Here is a 16,963-nt window from a genome sequence, read left to right as displayed (position 1 = left end):
TTTTGAATCACTTTTCGCAAAAGCTTCACTCTTTTGGAAGTGATGCTGAAGGTAAATTGAGATAGAGATTAGTGCAATAAATATTCGGAAATCAATAAATAATTTGATTGACAATTTGACAAAATTTTCTTGAAGTCCTTGGTGAAAGTGAGTATTTGAAATCCGGCTCAACACATCCGTGACGAAAATTCTCCTCTCTTTTTCCCCAAAAAGAGAGACTCAAGCTTAGCCCTTACCTGAATGGAAAATGGGAAATACTCCTCTCTTCCCTAAAGAGGAGGTGTTTGCAAAACGAACTTTCGAAGAGAAATTGAGCTTTCGTCAAAGCTCCCTAATATTAGGCTTCTCTTATGGAAAGGGGGCCGATAATAGTGAGGTCTGAAAATTGGGTCATGAAAGGAGCGAGTCCATCACACTCTCCCTGCAAAGAGGGTCTTTCATGACGAAAAATGGCCTAGTATGAAATTGGGGGGTCACAAGAAAAACGAGTCTCCGTCGAGCCTCTCCCCTAAAAAGGGGTCGAGCCTCTCCCCTAAAAAGGGGTTCCTCGTGTGAAATTGGAAATTGTTTTGCAAACGGTTCACAAAGACGCGAGTCCCTTCAAACTCTCCCTAAAAAGGGGCTAAGTGAACGAATTGGATAGCATGCAAAAAGAACGAGCTCCCTCGTGCTCTCCCTAAAAAGGGTCTCTCGCAAGAGAAAATGATTGAAATTGGATATTGAGATTGATTGACCCAAAGGTCGAAATTGGAAATTGGAAGATTGGTTGCTGAAAATTAAATGACCCGAAGGTCGAAATTGGATGATCTGATGGTCGAAATTGAGAATTGGTTGACCGAGAGGTCGAAATTGTGTGACTCGAAAGTCGAAATTGAGAATTGAGTGACCTAAAGGTCGAAAATGAAGGTCAAAGATTGGAAATTGATTGACCCGAAGGTCAAAATTTGAAATCGATTGACCCGAAGGTCGAAAAATTGGAAATTGATTGACCCGAAGGTCGAGAATTTGGCAATTGATCGAAAATTGGAAATTGAAATTGAGAATTGGAAAATGGGTGACCCGAAGGTCGAAATTTGGAGAATTGCCTGATTTGAAGATTTAAATTGAAATTTGGAAGGCAAAATATCAAATTTGAGCAATTGACAGACCCTGATGATCGAAATGACTTGGATCAATAAAGGAGAATGATGAGTTCGAGTCAGAGCTCGAATAAAATACAGAGATCACGAGTCAGAACTCGGATCAACAAAGAAAAATGAAAGGCTCGAATCATAACTCAAATAAGATAATGAGATCACAAGTCGGAACCCGGATCAACAAAGGAAAATGAAGGACTCGAGTTAGAGCTTGGATAAGATAAGGAGATCTCGAGTCGGAACCCGGATCAGCAAAAGAAAATGAAGAACTCGATTCAGGGTTCGAGTAAGGTAATGAGATCACGAGTCGGAACCCGGATCAACAAAAGAGAATGACAAGCTCGAAGAGATCTCGAGTCGGAACCCGGATCAACAAAGAAAAATAAAGAGCTCGAATCAAAGCTTGAACAAATAAAGAGATCTCGAGTCGGAACCCGGATCAACAAAGAAAAATGAAGAGCTCGAATCTGAGCTCGAATGAATAAAGAGATCTCGAGTCGGAACTCGGATCAACAAAGAAAATGAAGAGCTCGAATTTGAGCTCGAACAAGGTATAGAGATCACGAGTCGGAACTCGGATCAACAAAAGAAAATGAAGAGCTCTAATCTGAGCTCGAACAAGGTATAAAGATCACGAGTCGGAACTCGGATCAACAAAAGAAAATGAAGAGCTCTAATCTGAGCTCGATTAAGGTATAGAGATCACGAGTCGGAACTCGGATCGACAAAAGAAAATGAAGAGCTCTAATCTGAGCTCGATTAAGGTATAGATATCATGAGTCGGAACTCGGATCGACAAAAGAAAATGAAGAGTTCGAGTCAAGGCTCGAATAAGGTAGAGAGATCACGAGTCGGAACCCAGATCAACAAAGGAAAATGATTTGAATAAAAACCCGAGTCGGAACTCGGTTTTTTGAAAAATTGGAATTTTGAAAATGTGCCAGTTTGAGTACTGGATTTTGGAATAATATCAGTACGAGCGCTGGGTTTTGGTTAAGTATTAGTGATGACCTTTTGATTTTGAATTATTTAGGAATCGTGGTGGGATGGTTTGTTGAAATCCTAATACTGACCAGATTGTTGTTAATGCAGTTGAATGCCAATGAGCATGAATTGATGCATATGAATGCACATGTGCATGAAATGAGGAATTTGTTTATCCTGCCTGCATATAGAACAAAATTTTAAAATGCCCCAGTGTAACTGGGAAAGAAAGTTGGATCATTATCTGAAGGAAACAGGAAGGATTACAAGGGAAGAATAAATGTTTCAAGTATAAAACTTTTTCAAGTGTCGAGCATTAATAGGATCTGGCAATTCTACCCCATCGGCATTGATGAGCCAATATGAGTTGCGGGGTAATGCTTCTTTGACAACATAGGGACCTTCCCAATTTGGCGACCATTTGCCGCCGGGACGATGCTTGAGATAAGCTGTGGAGCGAAGTACTAAATCATTGACTTTGAATCTTCTTTCGATGATAGACTTCGCATATTGCCTGGGTACTCTCTGGCGATAGGATTGAGCATGCTCTGCTGCTTTTAGCCTTCTCTCGTCGAGTAAATCTAGCTGCACTAGTCGCTGCTGCTGGTATTGATCAAGAGGTAATTGCAGAAGTGAAGCAAATTTCAAAGCGGGCTTCTGAACATGTAGCGGCAATACTACTTCTGTTCCATAGACCAGTTCTGATGGAGTAGCATTCGTTGGAGTTCGAATAGTGGTCCGGTAGGCCCATAGTGCATCGTGGATCTTCTCATGCCAGTCACGGCCTGTTTCCACAGTTCGCTCCAGGATACGAATTAAAATCTTATTGGTGGCCTCTGCCTGACCATTTCCTTGAGGATAATATGGAGCTGAAAAATGGTGATGGATCTTAAATTTTGAGCAGAATGTCTTCATCTTTTCATTCTTGAAATGACTGCCGTTGTCTAATATAATGTCATGCGGGATGCCGAAACGGCAAAGGATGTTCTTGTGAATAAAAGAGACCACGTGTCGGCCTTCTACTGTGCGGAGACTGATGGCTTCTACCCACTTGGTGAAGTATTCTGTTGCGGCAAGGAAGTATTTATGGCCATTTGAAGCTGAAGGAGTGATAGGACCTACAACATCGAAGGCCCACATGGAGAATGGCCATGGAGAAACAACGGATTGTAAATAAGTTGCTGGAGCATGAATAGAAGGTGCATGTATTTGACATTGCACACACTTCTTCACATAATGATAACAGTCTTGTTGCATAGTCTTCCAATAGTACCCTGCTCTTATGATTTGCTTGACAAGGGTTTGGTAGCCAACGTGACCACCACAGATGCCTTCGTGTGCTTCTTGCACGACTTCTTTGGCTTCGTCTTCATCTAAACATCTGGAATACTCTGAACTGAATCGACGATGATAGTGGACATTGGCCAAAATGAAGTATCGAGTAGACATACGCTGGATTGCTCGTTGCTCTTTCTTTGAGAGTTCTGGAGGAAATTCACCGGTTTCTATGAAAGTTTTGACGTTGTAATACCAAGGCTTCTTCTTTTGCTCAGCCTGGTTTACCTGTTCCGCTGGAATGAAAGCAGGTTGGTCAAGTCTGCCAATTTCAAAAGAGCGACAAGATTCTCCATTCTTGAATGCCATAATGAAGCCTAAACTGGCTAGGCTATCGGCCACTTGATTAAAATCTCTCTTGATGTGAAATAACTGAAATTCTTCGAACTTGCTGACGAGAGCTGAAACAATTTTCTGATAGGGAAATAACTTATGATCTTTGACTTGCCATTCGGCTCAAACTTGATTGACAACAAGTAATGAGTCCCCGTAGGCATGTACTCTCTTGACATTGAAGTCTAATCGAATCTTTAGACCTTGAATCAGGGCTTCATATTCAGCCATATTGTGGGTACATTGAAAATCTAACTTGAGAGAAAATGGAATCATCTCCTTCTCAGGAGTGATTAATAGGATTCTGATGCCTATTCCGGCCATGTTCTTAGAACCGTCGAAAAATAAATTCCAGACTGGAAATTGCTGGATATTGCAAATCTGCTCATCAGGGAAGTCATCTTCGGCTTTCACTTCTTCGGCCAGAGGAAAATCCGCCAATTGATCTGCGATTGCTTGGCCTTTGATTGACTGCTGCGAGACATATTCTAAGTCATACTGCATCAGTAAGACTTGCCATTTGGCGACTCGTCCGCTGAGGAAAGGTTGTTCTAAGATATACTTGAGGGGATTGAGTTTAGACAAAATTTTGACTTCTGATGCCAACAGGTAGTGTCTTAGCTTCTGACACATCCATACCAGAGCTAGGCAGGTCTTCTCTATTTGAGAGTATCTCTTTTCATAATCTATGAAAGTCTTACTCACGTAATAAATGGCGTGCTCTATCAAGCTGCCTTCTTTGTATTGCGCCAAGAATCCACCGCATGCGACTTGATTAACTGAGATGTATAACAAAAGAGGTTTTCCCAATTCTGGCGGCTTCAGGATTGGAGGATTGAGAAGATACTTCTTGATTCGATCGAACGATTGCTGACACTCTGGTCCCCATTCGAACTTAACTCCTTTTCTGAGTAAGTGGTTGAAGGGTTCACATCTCATTGCCAAATTGGAAATGAATCGCCGGATTGACTGCATACGTCCTTGAAGGCTACGTAGTTCTTTGAGATTCTTTGGGGGAGGCATATCAATGATAGCCTTTGCTTTGGCTGGGTCAACTTCAATTCCCTTTTTGCTTACCAGAAAATCCAACAGTTTGCCTGATTCGACTCCAAATACACATTTTTGCGGGTTAAGCCGTAACTTGTAAAGGATGAGTCGCTTAAAGACTTGATCAAGAGCTTCAAGGTGATCTTCTTCCTCTTTAGATTTCACGAGAATATCATCAACATACGCATCCATGATTTTGCGCATCTGATCGTGAAAGATGACAGCCATTGCCCGTTGATACGTTGCTCCAGCATTCTTGAGCCCAAAAGGCATAACCGTATAGCAGAAAGTGCCCCAAGGCGTAGTAAAGGAAGTTTTTGATTGGTCGCGGGCAGCCAACTTAATCTGATTGTAGCCGGAATATCCATCCATGAAAGAGAACATGGCATGTCCTGTCGTGCTATCGACTAGAAGATCGATGCTTGGAAGTGGATAGTCATCCTTCGGAGTTGCCTTATTGAGGTCTCTGAAGTCTATGCAGATCCTTACTTTGCCACTTTTCTTTGGGACAGCGACGATATTGGCTAACCAATCCGGGTAGTCAATAGCTCGAATAAATCCTGCTTTGAGCAGATCTTCAAGTCCTTCTTTGACTTGTTGTTCTATTCTGGGATCCATTTTTCTCAGCCTCTGCTTGACTGGTTTAGCATCCGGTTTCAAGACGAGACGGTGTTCGACTAATTTGGGGTCTAAGCCCGGCATGTCTTCATACGTCCATGTGAACACTTCTTCATGCCGCTTGAGAAAATCTGTAAGCCTTTTCTTTTCTTCCGGACTCAGACTGGTTCCGGTCTGGAGGATTTTTGGATCTTCCTTTGAACCGATATTGACACCTTCAGTTGGATCTTGTACTAGAGGAGATGGTTCGTCCTGCTTCTGAACTGCGGCGAACTCCGATAATTTCTGAAGGGACTGATCGTATTCAGCACAATCATCTGACTGTTTTGCACTCTTGCCATCTTCGGTGCTTGCTTTGATTCTGTGAATTGTTGTCAACTTCTGAAAAGCCTTGGGATTGAGAACGAGCTTCTTAATTGTCCGAGAAGTCATTCTGAAATTTTGGAAAAGAAATTTGGTTCAGACAAATCGGCCTATAGTAAGACAAGCAATCATTTGAAGAGAACCATGCATAAAATGGCATTGAATTATGAAATGATGAGATAGACAAAAAGGGAGTAGATGGCATCCGGATAGACAAAGAAACTTGGAATTTTATTGATTGAATTGATCAGTGACATTGGTAAAATGAGACATTTATTTGAAAAAGAATAGAAAGAAAATAACAAATGGTCTTTATTGTGCTCCTTTGACAAAAACAGTCTTCCTTGATGAGCTTCCTCCGGAGAACCCCAATCCTGCCCTGTGGGGACGATGTTTCTGGATCATTGGCTCGATGCGGCCATCTTCATTCTTGCCGAGTCCCTTGAAGGGTTGATAGCCATGCTTCAAGAGTAAATCAAATCCCTTTCTTGACTTCATGAATTGAGGAAACAAGGGATGATCCTTAATGGTGCTGTAGTCGATTCGACCTCCAACCTTGAAGAATTGAGGACCTTTCCATCGTGTCGTGGCTACTGTGTGCAGAGATGGATCTGATGGTGCCTGAAGTATTTCTCGATTTTCTCCGAGGTTGATCTCTTCGCTTTCCCTGATGCTGGGAATATCTGCATTGAAGGATGGCCGGGGAATCATGGGCTGCGGGAGCCTTTCTTCTGGGTCTTCTCCCAGTATTGTGGTAATCATTCCACCTTTTGACCACTTCACGCATTGATGTAGGGTGGAAGGCACTGCGTTAGCATTGTGAATCCATGTCCTTCCGAGCAGCAAGTTGTAGGTTGGAGGTACATTAACCACATGGAAAAGCACTGAATGCACTGAATAGTTGATAAACACTTCCAGGAATATCTTGCCCTTGGCCGTTTGACCATGATTGTCAAACCCATAGATAGTGATGGGATCCGGAATATATTCTTCATTCTTGATTCCTAATGCCTTTGCGGTCATTTCAGGACAAATATTGAGGCTATTGCCTCCATCGACCAGCACATGGGGAACTGTCATTCCTCTGACTCGAACGACAATGTATAAGGCATTATTATGAAAGGAATGAGGCTTTGGAAGGTCCTCATCTGAGAAGGTGATTGGTGCATTGGTCATGGCAGAGTTCACAATCTGTGCCATGTCTTCAGGAGTGGTACTGGGCTTAACTTTGATTTTCCTGAGTAAATCATCCAGTACTTGTCGGTGCTTGCTAGAATTCTTGGCCAAGTCAAAGATGGAGACATTGGATAGAGCGGTCAGAGGCTTCTGACTTGACCTTTCTGGCCTAGGTCTAACGATTTGCTTGAAGAAGTCAGGAGTTCCTTTTGATTTGGGGACTGACTTCACAGGTGCTTCAGAAACTTTCATTTTTGCCGAATGCTGAAATTAAGTCCATCTTCTTGGAATCTGGAGCTGCCTGTCGTAGCACCGTCACCTGATGCTGAACTTGGAGATCTTGCGCAGAACATGGCTTGATATGCTCATGCGGTAGAAATGGTTGTGCAGACACTACTGCTGTGGTGTGTGAAGGGAAGGGGTGATTGAGAATGTCCATTTTCTCTTCTTCTTCTCCTTCTACCAATAGATTCTTTTCAATGAGATCTTGCACGATGTTTTTGAGAACAAAGCAGTTCTTGGTATTGTGTCCCACTGTCCTGTGGAACTTGCAGAACTGATCTTTCCATTTTCCCATGGGCACAGGGGGATCGGCCAATATGGGCAATTTGACCATCTCTTTCGATAGCATGTACTCGAGCACATCCTCGAGTGATTGGTCAAGAGGAGTAAACTTTCTGTCGTAACTCCATCCTTCATGTTTGGTCTTCTCACGCAGTTTTGGCCCTTGATCCTGCTGAGGAGGCTTGCTGAACTGAGGAGCAGGCTTTGCTTTCTGATCTTTGTGGTTCGAACTGCCTGAGCTGTAGCAGTAATCTTTCTTCTGCCCTTTGTGCTGATTTCGGCCTTTGTTGTTGTTGTTAGCAGAATAAGTGAAGTGAGCTTTCTTCTTCTGCTCACCATGGGAGTTGTTCTTGGAAAAGGTGAAGCCTTCATAGACTCCATTTTCCACACTTAGCTCGAGCCATTCGGCTCATTCAGTCAACTCAATGAAGGTCCTGGACGGCGCTGTGGAGATTAATCCTCTTAATGGCTGCGAGAAATTGTTGAGGATTAAGGACAATGCATGCCTTTCCGAGATAGGATCTCTCATCTTATTACAGGCTGATCTCCATCTGTGAATGAAGTCCCGTGCTTTTTCATTCTCGTTCTGCCTTAAATTGCAGAGATGACTTAATGTGGGAAGCGCCTCTGTGTTGAACAAGAAGCGTTCAATAAAGAGATTTACAACTTTATCGAACTCCTTGAGCTCGATGGGGTTGATATGCTCAGCATACCACTTAGCTGCAACTCCTTCCAAGCTGCGGGGGAAGCATAGAAACAATGCTCGGTTATCCATCTTAAACCGAGAGCATTCAGCAAAGAAAGTGGCGAGGTGCGCTTTTGGGTCACCAGAACCATCGAATTTGATGAATTTTTGGGGGAGATTCTCCAGATCATCATCCCCTTCTAAGCCGTCATAAAAGTCCTCACTGGTGAAGACTTTCTTGCCCTTGTCGCGGGCTTGCAGATCTTTGACAACTCGGGCCATTTCTTTAAACTGCGCTTGCAAAGGCTCTTCTTTATCTCTGCTCTTTGATCTGCGGCTTTTACTTTGGCCACGCTTTTGAAATGCCAGAGGCACCTCATATTCTTTATCTGTGTTTTCGGTTGAATCTGATTCATCTGAAATCTCTTCTGGCTGGATCTGCTTCTTGTGAGCCTTCTTACCCCTGCGACCATGGAACTTTTCTCTGAATGGATTCCTTTCTGAGCTGGTCCCGGGCTGCTCATTCATCATTTTGTTCATCATTTTTCTGAACATGGCATACATTTGAGGGTCTATGCCGTCGTCTTCTTGCTGCTGCTCTCGACTCTTCTCAGATCGAGGGGAACTCATCTCTTCTTCCGAGGCTGACGAGTACTGGGAAGCCGTGGTTCTTTTGCCTGATCTTGTCTCAACCATCAAATGGTATGGATGCTCTCTGCAGGGCAAAGACCTGATTAGATTATGAAGGAATTAGCTTTTGGAAGAAATATTTGCTGAAAATATGGTAGACAATTTAGAAAAAATGTCCCATTACTAGGGACTGAGTCATCGTGGGAATCACGACAATTGTGTTGCCATTCCTTCTGCAAAAGAAATAAACAACGAAAATATGCCTTGTTACCTAGGCGAGGTCGTCAAACCACAATGGAAGGAAAGAGAATTTTATTAAAATGAGAAGAATAAGATTTTATTGATCTTGACAAAGAGGTGGGGGACAAACAATTTGCCACCATTCACGATAGTCGGCAGACACTCTAGGACCTGGAAAGATTTTAAGAGAGACAAAGGAATCCCAGCCGTAGCGGGCAGAGTGATATGCCCCGGACCATTGTGCGGAAGTGAGGTCGAACTCTGCCATAGCTCCTGATAACAGTCGGGCTTCAACATACTGCTGTCTCTGGGAGAACTGCCGAACACATCTCTCTGGTTGGTAGTAAGTGCAGAAGAATGGTCCTAGCAACTTGAACCGCTTGCCATAAGTGTAGGTATATCTGGGAGGAGATATTTGCCGATCAAAATAGTCCCAGACTACGTCATCCTCTTGAATGTTGTTGATCATAGACCGATACTGCGCCACTGGAAGGAGTTCTTGACCATTGTATCTGAAAGAGCTTGCTCGGGCTGGAACATGCTGGAAAAACCAGGACTGAAGTGCGTAGATGCATCCTTCAACTAAAATGGATTCTCCAAGTGAGAATCGAGTCAGACCTCGATATAGGAAGGCGAGTGCTGCCATGGCTATAGAGAGGCGATTGGTTTGCCGACTTCTCCATCTTCTCATAAGTTGGATTATCCTGATGTCCAGGTAGTTCTGTCCATCTGGGAAAAGGGACAGTCCTACAGTGCATAGAACCATTGCATTCTGAATCTTTTCTTTGGCTGTTCTTGAAAGCGAGCTGACTTCGACGAAGGTCCCGTACTGGCGGTACAACTCAAGTAGGTCAACATATTCATCTCCTTCTAACTGGATCAGGGGCCAAGATCGGCGGCCTGTCATACGAGCTAAGGAGTCTCGGGGGTCCAAACCCTTGACATTGATAAGGAATTGATGCTCTAATGGGTCGCTTGGTCGACCAGCTGGTTCTGGCAACCCCATGATTTCTGAAAATTCATCCATTAAGACGGTCATTTCTCCCCATGGGAACCAAAAGGTACACGTTCTCCATCGCTCCGCCATTGCATGGATCAGGTTGCCATTGATGGTCTGCTTTCCGACTGCTGATGCCAGCTCTAATCCGCACTCGCTCAAATGGTCTGGGAACATTCGGGAAAAGCTCTTTAGCCAGGAATAATACCACCGGGGAATGAAAGTTTCGGTGCTAAGGGCTCGATGTTCAGGACGACCTTGTCGCACCTCGAAGGAGATGTGACCTTCAGGAAAGATAGGATCGACTTGACTGGATGCCATCGAACTGAAAACAGAGAAAGACTCAGAATGAGACTTAGGAAAATGTGAGAAATTTTGAAAAATTTTGCAGGCAGGATAAAAATGCAGCTAAAAATTCGAGATCCAGTAGAAAGGTAGAATGTAAAATCGCCTGGAGTTTTGGAAGAAATTGGATATTTGAGAAAATCATCCAAGGTTTGAGAAAAAGATCTTGTGGGAAAATAAGGATGTTTTGGAAAAGGCCTAATAAGTTGGAAAATATTGGGAAATGTAAAAAATTAAGGAAATCATACACATACAATCACATCCTGCACAAACATTTATGCACATTCAGCACTCCTTAAAAGGCTGACTCTAAATGCATCATTTTGAAAACAGCTGTAGGACCCTAATCCTAACTCTAGGTTCAGATCATCTTTGTCCAATCCAGTTATGCCGATATACTCGAACCGAAATCCGAGGTACGTGGCATAGAATTTCAACTCCGGTTCTAAGGTAAGGTTTTCCAACATCCTTGAGCGCCTACCGATATAATTCGGACTGTGGCCCGCGGTACGTGGTAGGGGGGTGTTAACCCAAATAGTTGGCCCAGTTGTGAGGCTCTGTCCCGAACTATGGTTCTGGAAGAGAGCCCAGCAACGTGAAGACCGGGTAATGATAGGTAATTGAGGGTTTTGAAAAATGATCACATGCAAGAAATAGAGGGCTCTAAATCCTAGAGAGATAGACTTTTGAAAATCTTTGAAGAAGCATACATTGTTTGCATTCAGATCCTAAATTGAGGAGAGTTGTATTTAGACCTAAGTCTATGTGAGCATGAAAATTTCTTCTCAATCTGGTCCTACCAAACCATGCCTAGTCAATATGCAGTTAATGTCAGCTAGGTCAGAATCTAGGCTCCTAGGTTCGCATGATATCAAAAGTAAAGAGCTGACATTTTGTGAACACAGTTTCAATAATTGAACTAAGTCAAGCACTTTTTTTTGTCAGACAAGGACAGGTCCCATCACGGTCGCCAAACCTGTTCTTGTCGCGAAATTTTTCCCCCGTCTTCCCTTCCTTGCGGAAGAGAAAAAGAGAGAAACGATTTCGCGCTTCAAACTTGACCGGATTTTGGAAATTGTTTTTGAAATACTCGCCTCCGTTTTGAAAATTGCGGGAAAATCCATGGGATGGGGCTCGACCTGTCGGTACGAGGTTCGACCGTTCCTGCCGCCTTTAACAGGGGTAATCGAACCAAGGACCAAAATTGTGCTTGACTTAGCTAAATCATCAAAATCGTGTTCTATCCTATATGCACAGAGAACTCAGGCATGTGCTATGAGATCTTGGAAAATGTAAGTTGGAAAAACATGATGTATGCTTCGAAAATATTTGGAGTTGGAAAGAATCTCTCAGGAAAAAGGTCAATTTCCCAGGAAACTCAGATAAAAAGGGTTTTGATAACATGAGAAAGCTTATAAAGATGTGAGAAAATCAGGAATAGTTGAAAATCCTGGGAAAATGGAAGTGATGCTTGAGAAAAGATGAACCTTTTGAAAAGGTAAACACTTCTTAGGAAAACTAAAACTTTGAGAGTTTTCTTAGGAAAATGATGGAAAATTTATAGAAAAACTCATTGGAGAAGGAAATTCAAAACTTGGGGAATTGAAATCGTGGGAATTTTACCTTTTGAAATACTTGGAAATCGATTTTGGATCTTGGAGAAAGATTGGAAAACTCTTTTGAATCTCTTAAGAAAATATCATTTTCCAGGGAAAACTGTGGAAAACTTGTCTTTGGAAAACCGATTTTGAAAAATCCTTAGAGTTTCTTGAGAAATCGATTTCTTGAGTATGAAGTTTTCTTGAGAAAATCTTGAGAAAATCGATGATTTCATGATGCAAATGACATGAGTAAATGAATGCCCTTTGAAAAGACTTTCTGAGGAATTGGTTGGAAAATGTGCATTAAGTCCAAATAAATCCTTCACATATTCTGACTGGGGCCATGAATATGTTCAGAACTTAGTTGATTTGATGCACATGATTTTTGAAAACTTTGGAAATATGATGTGCATTTTAAGATAGCCTAAGAGTGTAGGCTCAATGTGACTAGTAGAAAGATGATGGATCTGGGTCTCGTCCATATTCCGACTAGGGCCGTAAATATGGATCCCACCGAGTCCATCAACTCCCTAAGAGTTGGTGCACGTGCCATTCGTGAACATCCATAGTGCTTTTGAAATAAGATGTATGCATCACATAAGCAGGATATTTGCATAAATTCAAACTATATGATATGCATCCTAGTCTAAGCAGGAAATTAAATCTCTTATTCCAAAATTTACATTATTACATCACTAATCAAATGAAATAAATGAAAATTGCAGACTTCAGCTCCTTCTTTGGAATGTCCCTGCCAAACTTGAAATAAAGTTAGCTCAACTATGTGGGTTTTTCCAAGATTTTCCAATAATATTATGAAATTATTGGATTTAATTGGATATAAACCCTATTCTCATGCTTCCTTGATATTTTGAAATGATGAAAATGCTAGAAATTCAGTAGAAAACAATTTGAAATTCGGAATTGAGGTTAAAATGACCAAAATACCCCTAAAATTAAAGTTACATCTTTAAAATCAGGGTTTTTTGAAGGAAAACTAGGTAAAATTGAGATTTCGAAATTCAAATTGAATCCAATGATGATAAAATGCAGTATGAGGCATGATGACATGATGCTAAATACATTATGACTGTAAAATCAGAATTTGACATTTTGTAATTTATCCAAAATAACAAATTTTGCTTGTTTTTCACTTGGATCCGGGTCCTGCGGGACCCTGTTTTGGTATTATGGATGATCCGAACCTCAAATCGATTCCAAATTGCACCAAATTCGGTATGAAGCATCTACTTACTCTGATAAATAGCCTAGAATGCTAAAAATCACGAAATGATATGATTTAAATTCCAAAATTCAAAGAAAGTCCTAAAATGGTGGATTTTGCCTATGGATCCGAACCAAATGCAATGCCTAATATGATAACGCAAGATTTACACCATGGAAACTTCTGATATTTTTCAGACTTCTAAAAGACCCAAAATGGAACATTTTTGGTTTTTACAGCATCGGGATTTGAGCCATGGTGAGTTCAATAACAGGGATTTAGTTCTGACAGAGGTAAAAATCATACTAATCTGATGTAAAACGCTAGAAAAATAACAAACAGCCATGTAAATTTATGAAAATAATCCGAGTTATGCTCGACACCTACATAAATAATTTTCATGTTTATGACTTTGGCATTTGATCAACGGAAACACAGGTAAAAATATAACTATTCCTGCCTAAACTAACAGAACAGACAAATGTAGCAAAACAGAGGACTGACAAGAAAAATCCGAAGCAGGGGTCAACACTATTCTAAAAATTACAGGCTTTCAGATGAAAACAGAGGACATCTCGGAAACCACTTTCACTTTTTACAGTTTCGGATTTTGAGCAACACACAAGGAGAAACCATAGCCCTAAGTCGATCCAAGATTTCAGAGACCCAAATTAGGCTCTGACATGTGTCCCGAACTCTCGGATTTTTGTCAGATATAAAAAAAACTTAAAAAAATCTGAAAAAATCATATTATAAATTAAACATTCTCCCGAGTTTATAACATTTTTCGGATTGAAAATCTGATCTACCATGAGGGATATCTTGATTTTACAAGTTGGCAAATGATTTTCAAAACGCATCCCGGGTAAAAAAACCCGACTTGCCATTTTGAATGTTTACTGTAGTAAACAAATTCAAATGCCTCCGAATTTTTGGAAAAATTTCAGGGACACCTAAGGTCGCATTCCGTAATTTTTTTGGGATTTTTAATAAAAAATAAATGCATGAAATGACGTATGGACTGACTGACAAAAACAGAGACCTACTGAAAATAAGCAGAATTGAAATAAATACTAAATTAATCCTAATTAATTCATGAAATGTGCTAAATGAATGAAATAAAATGCAAATTAAATCTAGCTAACTACATGCATGTTAAAATCATCAAGGAAGCATAATTAAACATTTTTATTTATGTCGTTTTATGAGAATAGCTCAATCCATCCCTCGGATGAGCTCTTTCTTCAAACGACCCCCGGTTCGAATTATGGAATCCAATCAATGGGAAAAGAAGTGCACCTTGTTTCGTTACGCAGCGCAGGAGCTCTTGAAAGGGGGCGGCTATCACGAGCTTCCTTCGTCCTTCGCTCCGAGCTTCGGATGGTCCACCAAAATCGAGCTATGTTTGAATCGGATTGGCCACGGCACGAACTTTACTCCACCTTCTTCAATGTGCCAAAGGGGGCACGATTTCCATAGTTGAAATTCGGAATTGAGGTTAAAATGACCAAAATACCCCTAAAATTAAAGTTACATCTTTAAAATCAGGGTTTTTTGAAGGAAAACTAGGTAAAATTGAGATTTCGAAATTCAAATTGAATCCAATGATGATAAAATGCAGTATGAGGCATGATGACATGCTGCTAAACACATTATGACTGTAAAATTAGAATTTGACATTTTGCAATTTATCCAAAATAACAAATTTTGCTTGTTTTTCACTTGGATCCGGGTCCTGCGGGACCCTGTTTTGGTATTATGGATGATCCGAACCTTAAATGAATTCCAAATTGCACCAAATTCGGTATGAAGCATCTACTTACTCTGATAAACAGCCTAGAATGCTAAAAATCACGAAATGATATGATTTAAATGCCAAAATTCAAAGAAAGTCCTAAAATGGTGGATTTTGCCTATGGATCCGAACCAAATGCAATGCCTAATATGATAACGCAAGATTTACACCATGGAAACTTCTGATATTTTGCAGACTTCTAAAAGACCCAAAATGGAACATTTTTGGTTTTTACAACATCGGGATTTGAGCCATGGTGAGTTCAATAACAGGGATTTAGTTCTGACAGAGGTAAAAATCACACTAATCTGATGTAAAAAGCTAGAAAAATATCAAACAGACATGGAAATTTATGAAAATAATCCGAGTTATGCACGACACTTACATGAATAATTTTCATGTTTATGACTTCGGCATTTGATCAACGGAAACACAGGTAAAAATATAACTATTCCTGAATAAACTAACAGAACAGACAAATGTAGCAAAACAGGGGACTGACAAGAAAAATTCGAAGCAGGGGTCAACACTGTTCTAAAAATTACAGGCTTTCATATGCAAACAGAGGACATCTCGGACACCACTTTCACTTTTTACAGTTTCGGATTTGGAGAAACACACTAGGAGAAACCATAGCCCTAAGTCGATCCAAGATTTCAGAGGCCCAAATTAGGCTCTGACACGTGTCCCGAACTCTCAGATTTGTGTCAGATATAAAAAAAACTCAGAAAAATCTGAAAAAATCATATTAAAAACTAAACATTCTCCCGAGTTCAGAACACTTTTCGGATCGAAAATCGGATCTCTCATGAGGGATATATCGATTTTACAAGTCGGCAAATGATTTTCAAAATGCATCCCGGGTAAAAACACCCGACTTGTCATTTTGAATGTTTACCACAGTAAACAAATTCAAATGCCTCCGAATTTTTGGCAAAATTTCAGGGACACTTAAGGCCGCATTCTGTAATTTTTATGGGATTTTTAATAAAAAATAAATACATGAAATGACGTGTGGACTGACTGACAAAAATAGAGACCTACTGAAAATAAGCAGAATTGAAATAAATACTAAATTAATCCTAATTAATTCATGAAATGTGCTAAATGAATGAAATAAAATGCAAATTAAATCTAGCTAACTACATGCATGTTAAAATCATCAAGGAAGCATAATGAAACATTTTTATGTATGTCGTTTTATGAGAATAGCTCAATCCATCCCTCGGATGAGCTCTTTCTTCAAACGACCCCCGGTTCGAATTATGGAATCCAATCAATGGGAAAAGAAGTGCACCTTGTTTTGTTATGCAGCGTAGGAGCTCTTGAAAGGGGCGGCTATCACGAGCTTCCTTCGTCCTTCGCTCTGAGCTTCAGATGGTCCACCAAAATCGAGCTATGTTTGAATCGGATTGGCCACGGCACGAACTTTACTCCACCTTCTTCAATGTGCCAAAGGGGGCACGATTTCCACAGTTCAAAATCCGATTTTAGGAAGGCTAGGTCGGATTTTCCAAGTTCACAAGAGCTAAAAAAATTGATCTCCTTAGGCTGGGCGTGAACCCTTGTTTTTATAAATTTTCTGAAAAATTTTGAAATTCAAACAGGCTCGATCTGAGCCCTCCATGTGGCGCCATCTCAGGGGATGCCATCTGAAGGGTTTGAAATTCGAATTTGTCTTTTGCAGGGAGCCCTCAGGTGGCGCCACCTCAAAAGGTGTTTTAGTTTTTTGAAAAAAATAAAAAATGGAAATTTTGTGGGTGAGACACCTCAGCGGGGGGAATTTGGAATTTTTCAAAAGTTTGCTTGATTCTCTCTGCAGGGAACTCCCAGATGGCACCACCTCAGAGGGTCCTCTCTTGGAGTTTGAATTTCAAATTCACTTTTTG

Source organism: Nuphar pumila, chromosome 4 (assembly GCF_984573655.1).
Source record: "Nuphar pumila chromosome 4, dmNupPumi1.hap1.1, whole genome shotgun sequence".
Taxonomy (NCBI): domain Eukaryota; kingdom Viridiplantae; phylum Streptophyta; class Magnoliopsida; order Nymphaeales; family Nymphaeaceae; genus Nuphar; species Nuphar pumila.
Note: the sequence above shows the minus strand (reverse complement) of the source record.